Raw genomic sequence first — 11,153 nt, 5'->3', positions numbered from 1 at the left:
CCCCATAGGGACTGTGACTGTACCATTGAGTTACTACCAGGAGCCAAAGTTCCAGCAAAGAAACAATATTCCATGTCTCCCAGGGAACTCGCCACCTTAAAGGATTACTTAGACTCCAATCTCCAAAAGGGATTTATCCGAACATCTACTTCCCCAGCGTCTGCTCCGACCTTCTTCGTACCAAAGGAGCCTAATCCGTTGGCACCTGCACCCCAGGAGACACCCATGAGAGTAGTACACGATTTCAGTCCTCTCAATAAGGTAATAAAAAGAGAATCCTATCCTCTGCCATTAATCTTGGATCTGCTAGATCACTTACAGAGGGCACGCATTTTTACCAAGTTGGATCTCAGGAGTGCGTACAATCTCATCTGGGTGAAAGAGGACCACGAATACCTGACTGCCTTTGACACCAGGTTTGGCAAATTTGAGTACCTTGTTATGCCCTTTGGCTTGTCTAATGCAGGAGCCATATTTTCCAGATTTATGAATCACGTTTTTGCTGATTTATTAGATAAGTATCTGGTCATTTATCTAGATGACATATTAATTTTCTCTGAGGATGCCACAACTCACGTAACCCATGTACGTAATGTTTTGCAAAGACTGAGAGAGAACAGGTTGTTCGCCAAGCTAGAGAAGTGTGCCTTTGATTTAACTGAAGTACATTTCCTGGGCTATATAGTATCAACAGAAGGCATATCCATGGATCCTGCTAAGGTCCAGGCAATTCTCTCTTGGCCACCTCCCCGAAATGTTAAAGAGGTACAAAGGTTGTTAGGATTCTGTAATTTTTATCACCGTTTCATAAAAAATTACAGTGACCGTACTAGACCCCTCACACAGCTTTTGAAGAAAGGCTCAAAATTCATCTGGGGGGAGAGACAGCAAGCAGCCTTCCAGGAATTTAAGCAGCTCTTTGCATCCCAGCCACTCTTAAGGCACCCTGATCCCACGAAGCAATTCATAATGTATTCAGATGCTTCAGATATTGCCATTGGGGCAGTGTTATTGCAATATACAAACAAAGCCGAGAATACATTGCTGCCTTGTGCTTTTTTTTCACGCCTGCTCTTACCAGCAGAGAGAAACTATGATGTTTTCAACAAGGAGTTGCTGGCAATTAAAGCAGCATTCCAAGAGTGGAGGCACTGGCTCGAAGGGGCGACCTTTCCTGTGAAAGTTTGTACTGATCACAAAAATTTACAGCTTCTACAAAACACCAGATCCCTCACCCCACGCCAAATCAGATGGAGCCAGTTCTTCTCCCGTTTCAATTTTGTTATTTCTTATGTGCCCGGGTTGCAAAACTGCTTGGCAGACGCCCTGTCTCGATCCTTTCAGGCAAGCCCCACCGCTCACCAGGAGGTACAGGCTACTATATTACAACCTCACAACTTTGATCAGTCTATGAGGGGGAGCCAGACAGAGATTTTAGCAGCAGGCAGACAAGCAGAGGACCTGTCATGAGTAAGGATGGCAAGCAGGGGGCTCCCATCCAGACTGTCAAGCGCATGCGTAGCACTGATTAATTGTTCAGCCATTCAAAGAGACACGGATCGGGACCGCCTTAACCCTTGGGGGTTATATGTCTGGGTTTTCCCACGCTTCTTCAGTTTGTTAGGATTCCTGTTAAGTACTAGCAATAAATATTAGAGACCAGTTCCATGTCTCAGTGTGTTTCCTGGTTGTTAGGACAGGACCTATTTACAAGAACCAGAGCTCAGCAGCAACAGGACCCATACGCCAGGGCCCGGATGGATGACCTCCAGAGGGCCCCGCAAGACAATGCCTCACCATTCAATGTGGAGGCAGGAATACTCTGGCATAGTGGGCGGTTGTATATTCCCCCTTCATTAAGGGAAGAAGTACTGAGACTTTGCCATGACCACCAAACAGCCGGCCATGGAGGCGTTTTCAAGACTCTCCATAGAGCTCTGAGAGACTACTGGTGGCCCAAGATGGTTGCAGACATAAAGGGTTATGTTGCCTCTTGTCACACTTGCAGACGAGCCAAACCTCTCCCAGGGAGGCCCACAGGCCTTTTGCAACCCCTACCCACCCCCAGTCAGCCTTGGGATACTGTCTCCATGGATTTCATCACTGATTTACCACTGGTCCAAGGGCTGACTTCCATACTGGTGGTAGTGGACCTTTTCACAAAGATGGCACATTTTATTCCTTCCAAGGGCCTCCCGTCTGCACCAGCCACAGCACAGTTGTTTATGGACCATGTCTTCAGGTATAGAGGCATGGTTAATCATGTGGTGAGCGACCGAGGCCCACAGTTCTCTTCCAGGTTCTGGAGGGCCCTTTTCCAGTCATTAGGGGTCCAGATCCACCTGTCATCAGTGCATCATCCTGCCAGTAATGGGCAAGCAGAGAAAATTAACCAATGGTTACAGCAGTATCTCAGGTGTTAAACCACTTATCGGCAAGACAATTGGCCAGCCCTGCTACCCATGGCAGAATTTACTTATAACAACTCTGTACAGTCATTTACCCAGATGTCTCCGTTCCAAGCACTCTACGGGGTTAACCCTCAGGTGTTGCCCACCTCCTCCCAGCCACGGCTGATTTTCTTAAAGAGCAACAAGCCGCACAGGAATTGTTAAAGGAGCAGCTGAACAGGGCAAAGAGTGTTTACAAGAGAGCTGCAGATGCTCACAGACAGGAAGGGCCAGCGATTGCAGTAGGAGACAAGGTGTGGCTCTCTACCAAATTTTTGAAATCTACCAGACCATCCAAGAAATTGGACTCTACGTTTGTGGGGCCTTTCACTGTAGTACAGCAGATAAATCCAGTGGCTTATCGTTTACAGCTGCCAGCATCCATGAAAGTCCGTCCAGTCTTTCACAGATCATTGCTAGCCAAGGACCCTCCCCCAAGTGCCTTACGATCGCAACTGCCCCCCCCCCTCCAGTAATTGTGCAGGGGGAGGAAGAATACGAGGTTGAGGACATTCTGGACTCTAGGAGGAGGGGAAGGGGCATCCAATATTTCATCCACTGGAAAGGGTACCCCGAGGAAGAGCGCACGTGGGAGAATGCCAGGGATGTACATGCTCCAGCACTGGTTCATCGTTTTCATCAGCTTTTCCCTCACAAACCCAAGCCTCGCATTTTACCCGAGATTCCTCTTTCGGCTGAGCAGGCCGAAGAAGCCCAAGCTGAGGAGTTTGTGAGTGTATACCTCCCCCCCGCCCCGCCTGAAGCCTTGACTCCAGTTACAGAGGAGGTGGGGGAACCACAGCCCTCCACCTCGGGCTTACAGTTCCCAGAGGGGAGGGGGGCTGACTTTTCTAACTCTCTAGATGTTTTCCAGCAGCAGCCACCTGGCCCAGAGGTGTTGGAGACTTGGAGAGCAGTACTGCTTCGTCTTTGGAGGAGTTTTCCTTTGAAGACTTTCCATCGTTGCCCAGTTCCCATGGGACCTTAGAAGCAGACAGCGAATCTTATCAAGACTCTGGAGGGGAGGGGGCTGAAATGGAATGTGAATCTGGAGGGGAGGGTGATGTCATGAGTAAGTATGGCGAGCAGGGGGCTCCCTTTCAGACTGTTAAGCGCATGCGTAGCACTGAGGAATTGGTGAGCCATTCCAAGAGGCACAGATTGGGACCGCCTTAACCTGCGGGGTTTATATGGCTGGGTTTTCCCACATTTGTTCAGTTTGTTAGGATTACTGTTATGTATTAGCAATAAAACATTAGAGACCAGTTCCCTGTCTCAGAGTGTTTCCTGGGAGTCAGGACAGAGACTTTGTACAGATTACCGCGTATTAAATGTGGTCTCAATATTAAACAAATATCCTCTGCCATTAATAAAAGACATGTTAGCACATCTGGCTAAAGGGAAAATCTTCTCTAAGCTGGATTTGCGGGAAGCCTATTTCCGTATCCGCATTCGGGAGGAGGATGAATGGAAAACTGCTTTCAATTGTCCTCTGGGTTCTTTTCAGTACAAAGTTTTGCCTTTTGGGTTGGCGGGGGCACCAGGGGTGTTCATGCAATTGATCCATGAAGTGTTACATGAACATTCGTTCAAGGGTGTACTGGTCTGTTTGGATGATGTTTTGATTTATACTGAAACGGAGGAGGAACATGAGCGCTTGGTGAAACAGGTGCTTAGCAAACTGAGAAAGGCTGAGCTTTATGCTAAACTTTCTAAGTGTGAATTTCATCAGACTCAGCTGGACTACCTGGGGTACAGGATCTCTGACAAGGGCATTGAAATGGATCCTGCGAAGATTCAAGCTATTTTGGGGTGGGAGCGCCCGCGTACCCGCAGGCAGCTCCAAAGTTTTCTTGGATTTTCCAACTATTACCGCCAATTCATCCAGGATTCGCAGAAATTGCGTTGCCTCTCACTGATTTGTTACGAACGAAGGGGTTGGGGGACACATGCAAAGTGAAGAACCCAGGGGCATTGCTCAATTGGACACCTGAATGCCAGTTGGCTTTCGACAAACTCAAAAGTCTGTTCACTGCTGAACCCATTCTTCAACACCCTGATCCCACTAAACCCTTTGTGGTTCAAGTGGATGCTTCCGATTTTTCAATTGGAGCGCTCTTGCTGCAAGCGGATGCTGATGACCGCCTGAAGCCCTGTGCGTATCTGTCCCGGAAATTTTCCAAGATGGAAAGGCGATGGAATGTTTGGGAGAAAGAAGCTTTTACAGTCAAGGCTGCTTTGGAGGCATGGCGCCACCTCTTAGAGGGGGCTAAATGTCCTTTTGAGGTTTGGACTGACCATAAAAATTTGGAAGCGCTCAGCACGCCCCATAAGCTCAGTCCTAAGCAGATCCGCTGGGCTCAATTTTTCAGTCACTTTGACTTTAAGTTGAAGTTCATTCCGGGTAAGAAAAACTTCCTGGCTGATGCGCTTTCCCGCCTGCCCCAGGATTCGGTCCAAGCACCTGACGTTGTGGGTACAGTGTGGACAGCACCCCAATTGGGGTTGCAAGCTGTCACACGCAGTCAGACTTGTGCACAGCTGCCCCCAGCTTCGGTTTCACCGGCTGGGGAAGGACGCCGATTCCCTCGCAATTGCAACAACAGATTCTGCTAGAGCTGAAATCTGACACTTGGTTGCAAGCGAATAGAGACAATGTTACATTTGACAGAGGCTTAGCTTGGAAGCAAAACCGCCTCTATGTCCCTGACAGTTTGCGAAGGGAAATTTTGATTAGGTCTCATGATGATAAAGTGGCTGGTCATTTTGGGTTTGTCAAAATCTTGCATCTGGTGCGCCGCCAATTTTGGTGGCCCACATTGAGACGTGATGTAAAAAGTTATGTTGCTTCTTGTCCTGTCTGTGCCATGTCAAAACGGAAGGGGGGCAAACCGCAAGGGCTGCTGCAGCCAGTGGCCAGCCCCTCCCGTCCTTGGGAGGAGGTTTCCATGGATTTCATTGTGGATTTGCCTCCTAGTCAGAGAAAGACTGTGATTTGGGTGGTAAAGGACTACTTTTCTAAGCAAGCCCATTTCATTCCCTTTGCTTCCATTCCGTCTGCGCAGCAATTAGCCCGCCTTTTCCTAATCCACATCTACTGGATTCATGGGAGCCCCTCCCGCTTGATCACGGACTGCGGAACACAGTTCACTTCCCAATTTTGGAGGGCATTTTTAAAGCTGGTGGGCACCAAGCAGGCGTTGTCCACTGCGTCGCATCCGGAGACTGACGGATCTACGGAGGCTCTTAATTTGACCCTGGAGCAATTTTTGCGGGCATTTGTCAACTATCAGCAGGACAATTGGGTTGATCTGCTATCTTTTGCTGAGGTGGCTTATAACAACGCCGTCCATCAGAGTACGGGGCACATCCCTTTCCATACTGTGTTTGGCCGGGACTTTGTTCCCATTCCTGAGTGGCCTCAACCCTCCACACAGCCCTGCTCCGCTTCTGATTGGGCTGCTCAACTGGCTGATTCGTGGCCAGTGATTCAACAGGCGTTGGCTGATGCCCAATCTGCCTATAAACTGCACGCCGATAAGCAACAAGCCCTTCAGCCTGCTTTTAAAGTTGGTGATAAGGTCTACCTTTCCACTAAGTTCATTAAGTCGCCTCAGCCCTCAAAAAAGTTGGCTCCTAAGTTTGTTGGACCTTTTCCCATTGTGGGAGTTGTTAACCCTGTCACGTTTCGACTGGATTTGCCACACAATCTGAAACGTTTACATCCTGTTTTTCATTGCAGCTTACTCAAGCCTGTCAAACACTCAGATCACTGGCATCCACAACCCCCACCTCCTGCTCCGATCATGATTGACGGACAACAACATTTTGAGGTGAAGGAGGTCCTTGATTCTCGCCGACTGCATGGCACTCTACAGTACCTTATTCGCTGGAAACACTTTCCCCACCCTGAATGGGTGTCTGCCCGTGATGTACAATCTCCTCTTTTGGTTCACTGCTTTCATCTAGCTTATCCTCTAAAACCTGCTCCTTGATGTTTTTTGGGGGGTGGTATGTCATGTCCACCGTTCCAATGTTGCCGGTACATCGTAACGTTTCGCATGTCATTTGGCTGATGCGTGTTTCGTCTGGGAGGGGAGGAGGATTCCATCTCGTGGGATTGTTATATGTTAGTAGCTGGATTGGAATGTGTTTGGGTTATCTCATGTGTTCAAGGTTCCTTTCCCAGGAGATCAGCAGAAACGGTTACCAGCACCTGGGGAGGGGGGGGGTTTGCAACGGCAGGGCGAGGGGAGGGATTACGTTTGAGGTGAGGGTTTTTAGTTTGTATTTGGCACGCTTTTGCTCATTCTCAGCTTTCTCTGTATTTGCATACTATTCTTTAATAAATCAGATATAATTAAGTTCCTGCTTGTGAGTCTGAGTCTATTAGAGTAGGCAATCATTACACTTTTCTTTGTAACAAATACCACCTTTTTCTCCTGGAATTTAAAATTAGGGCTTGTGCTTGGAACCTTAATGGTACTGTAGAAAAGTAGAACAAAAAGAAACTAAAATGTAATTTTTGCAAGGCAACCCTGTTTTAATGTGACTTCTCAGATTATAAGTAATTGTGGCTCTTCTCTAGTAGTTTTAGGGAGGAGATAATAGTACAAGAGAATCTTTGGCAAAAAGAAAATGTTTGCAGGTGTTGTTTCTATAACTTTTATGTCACAGGGTTTGCTTAACTGTTTCCATGTGTGTGAAGCTGATATCAATGTAGCAAGGTGACCTCTTTGTTTCTAGAGTGCTTGTCAAGCTTCCCATGTATATTTATTTATATTAGATTTATATCCTGCCTTTCATTTAGGAGCCCAAGGCAATGTATGTACCAGAGCCTCCTCCAATTTTTCCCCACAACAGCAACAACCCTGTGAGGTAGATGGGGCTGAAAAAGAGTGATTGGATCAAAGTTACTTAGTGAGCTTCTCTGGCTGAGGGTAAATACAATCTGGCTCTCTTGTGCCTGTCCAACATCTTAATCGTTACACCATACTGGCTCTTCAGCATGGGAAGCTTATGGCTTGCTGTCCAACTGTTATGGTTAACATTTCTCCTCCATCTGTCCTATCTCTCCTCCCTACATCCTGTTGATCTTATCTGTATGTGAGTGAGTTGGGTCTGATGTCTATGACAACAATTAAAGTTATAAAAACTTGGTTTATAATCCCTAGAGTCCAATATCTCTCCTTCCAAGGCAGGACTAGTTTTCTTGGATTTGAGAAACTCTTGCCAAGATCTGATTTAAGAATGCTAATTTGATTCTCAGATATATATTTCAGACTGAAATAATTGTGCCAAAATTAGAAGGTTTTTTTCGTTGACCATCATATCTCATTGCCAAGCTAGTATACTAAACAACTAGATTAGATGTATTAAAAACTGTGAACCCTTTTTTCATTCTCAGTGGGTTAAAATAGCAATGATGATCCCCTTCCTCCCCATGAAGGATGCCTAAAAAGTGATGCTGCACATTACAGGATGACTAAGCCAACTGTGTGATTATATACTTGGCAAGGAGTTAAAGCACCTCTAGTCCTCTGATATGTACCTGTATTTATATCCAAATATGTTGATTTATTCATACTTTGTATTTTTAGATATACACTGAGGGGGAAAAAAACCTTACCTAAATGTCATGTGTGGCCCATAATAGAACACTCTTGTTTGTTTAGCGTAGGCTTCTGCAAATAATAATCTACGTCAGGGAAGTGGATTAAGACATGCAAATTTTCAGAGGAGGAAGAGGAAAGGCAGTCATGGAAGCTCCAAGAATGGTCCTGTGTTCACCACTTCCAGTTTTTTCATTGTTTAAAGGTTTTTGAGGAACTCATTTGCAGATGCTATAACCATACAGCAGGTCCCTAGAGAAGTATATATTTTTATGTCCTTTATATAAACGGGGAAATACTGTAGGTTTAATGTACCCAGTTGTTTCTGGATCCTGTACAAATGCTGCAAAGCATTATTTGATGACTTGCTACCATTTTATAGAGTAATCTAAATTGTTAGCATACTATGTACCAGACAGGATGCATATACTAAGTTATGCCCATTGGAGATTCTTTGCAACACTGACCTGTTCTATAGTCTGGAGAAAGCATCCTGAAATATTATGATTCTCCAGTAGACTAAACTACAATTTGGAATGGACATATGGGAAAGAAATCCCAAAGTCATTATCATTGCCCATAAAACATTGAATATTAGCACATCTCTTAGGGGTAACTAGCTGTCTGGGCATACCACAGTGGAATGCCAGGAAAATGCCCCTACATTGCGAAGTTTATGACTATTCTCTGTTGACTAAGAAAATATATATTTTAATTCTTATTACATTACAGAAGAACAGTGTTCCAAGAAACTTAAGCCAAGGACACTGCTCCAAACACAGGGAGTTAAAGATAGGAGTGTGGAATTTACTACAGAAACTGATTTTATAGGGTTTTATTGATGTTTTTCTCTTTCTCATGCAGCATTACAAGCCCAGGACTTCCGACAGGCAAGAGTTGGCAATCTTACAGAAAGTTTAGTAAACAGCAGCTGAATTTGTAAGAAGTACAGATTAACAGTTAATTGTGGCCTTGTATATAAAATTCTGTCATGTGTGAATACAGAGAATTCAAAGCATATTTAATAATTCTTAATTTAATGTTATTAATAAAAATATTGCTAATAAAGACTACAAAAGGAAAGACTGACATTAAGATAAAATAAGGCTATGAGAAGATGAAGCATAAATCAAAACTGTTCTAAATAGGTTTAATGCCAGGTAGGACAAAGTGCTGGCTCTTTGCCCAGTTGGTGAAACATTTAAATAGGAGTCTTCAGAATTAAAAACTTGTTTATACCTTGAAAGCTACTTAATTCTAACAGCAATAGTTTGGCTGCTGTTTGAGTAACAGAAGTATGAACTGGAACTATATAAGGTGGTTACAACTTTTTTAAAAATAAGGATATTTAATACTGACTTATGACAATGAAACATGAAGATTACCTAGTTATATTGAAAAGGCAAGTGAATTCAACAGTGCTCTTTTTTCATAAAAAAATAATTCTGATATTGAACAGGGCTTAACAACTAAAGGAAAGGTCAAAGTAGATGGGATAGGTATAAAAATATGTCTCAGAAAGAAAGATCTGCTCCAGTTACTGTTCAAATAGCTCACAAAGAAGTCTGCTGTTGAGACCAAATGGGAAGCCTGTGTGCAGATTACTGAGCACTTCCTGCAACCAGTTTTCTTTTAGAAATACTCACTTCTAGTTTTAGAATTCATCTTAGAAAAAGTGATATTGTGAAAATATATTGTAGCAGAGTTGGGTGCCTTTTTTTAAAAGTTGCAGTTAATTTGGGAGTGTGTGTGACTGACAACTGCAGGAACATGTACGGTACATGCAGTAATTTCATTGGGAGCAGAAGTGAAAAAAATTGCCTTCTTTCTGGCAAGTGCAAAATGGTATATTAAATTATACATAGGCTTAACCCATCTATTTTGCACCTTTTCAGGACAAAAAAGGACTGCAAATCATAATCCCTGAAACTGATGTTCTTGGTGGAGCAATTTTGCAAAGACTCTAAAAACTTCAAAATGCGTACTGGGAATCCACCACTAGGCTTCAGGTTGCCTGTCCCTGCCATATGGGATACTATAGTATGTACTGTACATAATGGGCCTTCATGTACATGTCCCTTCTCTTCAGACCTACCCCACTTTATGCATTTAAAAAAGAAAACTTAAAAGTTGGAAAACTAGCCTGATAAGTACCATAGGAGGAACGTTCAGGTCCATACAATCATACTGGGGATCACATTATATAGTTTCTAAAGCAGTTTTGGTTTTCTAAAATGGAAGTTTTGTATTAGGGTTTATATCACTGCTTAAGGGGAAGTGTACTGTAGAACAGCTAACTTTTTATGGAAAAAAAATTTCTAAGTGGATAGATACATTATGGTAAGAGAGGGTAGGAATATCAGTACCACAGCTAGTGAAGTCAATTAACATAACTTGATTTGCAGATTTTTTTAAAAAAATCAAGCAGGGATCCGCAAAAGAAAAACAACAAAAAATCTTTAATTATTACTTGTTGGCAAAATCAGGCCAACAGCAGCAAGCTGCAGCCAGTCTGCTCTTGGCTGGTAATTGGCAATTATCGGCAGAAAACAAGCTAGCTGGGCTGGATGGCCTGTTTTTTTGCCAGCAAGCAAGGAATGAGATGTGATTTGCAACATCTGAGTTTGTGCAGTGACATCACTACACAAGCCCTGCCCCCAATAACATCATGGTGCAGGCATGCAAAGATGGGGCTTATTCCTGCTTTGCTGTGGACACTCCTGGGGATAGGCAACCTGGTGCCCTCCAGACTACAGCTCCCATAATCCTATCCCACTGGATTTACTAATTGAGGCTGATAGCAATTACATCCAAGAATCTAGAGATCATCAGACTGTAAGTGCAAAAAATCAAACTTTCATGCAGCAGGTGGGGTAAGCAAAATGCTTCCTCTGGGAAGACAGATGACCAGTATGCTTGGGCAACTTTCTCTCAAATGGAACAACTGATGTCAAATTAAGAGGGAGATTGCTGTTTTTGTCAGCAATGTTATCTGCTAGGAGTTTCAGGAAAGGAAGTTCTGTGTGTTCACTGAGATCCTGCAGAGGGTGCTGTGCAGCAAAAATGTAAGTGTGGAGTAACATACAGGCCT

Source organism: Candoia aspera, chromosome 3 (assembly GCF_035149785.1).
Source record: "Candoia aspera isolate rCanAsp1 chromosome 3, rCanAsp1.hap2, whole genome shotgun sequence".
Lineage (NCBI taxonomy): Eukaryota > Metazoa > Chordata > Lepidosauria > Squamata > Boidae > Candoia > Candoia aspera.
This window is presented reverse-complemented; position numbering follows the sequence as displayed.